The 1,325-nt window shown below is 34.6% G+C and overlaps 1 pseudogene; it reads right to left on the minus strand.

Annotated features, from left to right (window-relative positions):
* Positions 1 to 29: 29 nt before the first annotated feature.
* Positions 30 to 794, minus strand: LOC125616232 (annotated as a pseudogene).
* Between the last annotated feature and the right edge of the window lie 531 nt (positions 795 to 1,325).

Here is a 1,325-nt window from a genome sequence, read left to right on the forward strand (position 1 = left end):
GATAATTATGATTAATTTAGAAATTTGGTCATACAATATATCTTGAAAGTATTTCCCTTTAATGGGAAAAATTATCCTTAGAGAACCTAAACATTAAAAGATTTAAAAAATATATATTTTAAAAATACTCAAGATTTTAAAAAATCTATTATAAAACAAAATGGAATCTAGTATAAGTCAAGGAAAATCATTCATCCTTCAGGTCCCTCTCCTTCAGGAACCAACATTGTTATATTCTTTCCATTAAGCAAAATCTTATCAGATTTAGTAATCCTTTTTCCTTCTGATGTCAAACTCAGTGACATCTTACAGCACCATATTGACAGTTAATCCTAGAAGAGTTCCATCAATTTCCTTATCATTCATCACAATATGAATTCTTGATCCTATACACTTGTCCACAAACTCTAGTGGCAGCAGGTGCATTATACTTGTGCTATACACTTGCTTTGTATACTTGTCTGTAAGCTCTAGTGGCAGTAGGCAGTGTTAGCCAGAAGTGGCCAGCATCCTGTAGTGGCTAAGCCAGAAGTGGCCAGCATCCTGTAGTAGATTTCTAATGTAAGCCAAATGCAAGAGAAGCAATGCAGTGCTTCTGACCTCCACCACTGAGTGAGGTCAGTTAGAAAGGCCAGGTTCCAGTTCTGTGTGACTTTGGAGAAATCCTTAACATCTCCACTTCATTATCTTTAAGACCTTTAAAAAGACCTTATAAAGGCCCTTCAAATATAAGATTGTATAAAAATAATTAATCAATTCATGTAAAATAAAATTTTACACCTTTTTTTTTTTTTTTGCCAGGCACTTTAAAGCAGAACTGTTCCACTTCATGCTGATGGCACTGCAGTATCGAACAGCACTGATGAAATTGCTCAGGGTCTTCCAAACAAATTTCTAGATTTCATTATATAAAAAAAAGTGGTCTGCCCATTTGTACTGCTAGTCTCAGTCCAAACTGACAGCAGGAACTGGAGTCACTCCAAATCTGTTTTTCTAGGGTTATCTCACAGACTACAATGGTAGTTGTAGAAGTATATTACAGAGTTCCATTACATTACCTCACTGTCTTTCAAAAAAAAAATCCTAGGAAGAGAATTTATTATTGTTCTATTTTGTTGTTTTGCAAGAGGATTTCTAGAAAATTTGCATTTAAAATTTCCTGCCCAGAAAGGTTGAACGTAGCTGCATCACATTTTCTGGAATACTGAGCATGAGGACTGAAATTCTATGCTTCCGGGTGTATCACCTGTGCTAACTGGGATCTCATAAAATAACTCAAATTTCCATGGAAATAATTACATTTTGCATCCATCTCTTCATTATAT

Source organism: Marmota marmota, unplaced genomic scaffold, assembly GCF_001458135.2.
Source record: "Marmota marmota marmota unplaced genomic scaffold, marMar, whole genome shotgun sequence".
NCBI classification, from domain to species: domain Eukaryota; kingdom Metazoa; phylum Chordata; class Mammalia; order Rodentia; family Sciuridae; genus Marmota; species Marmota marmota.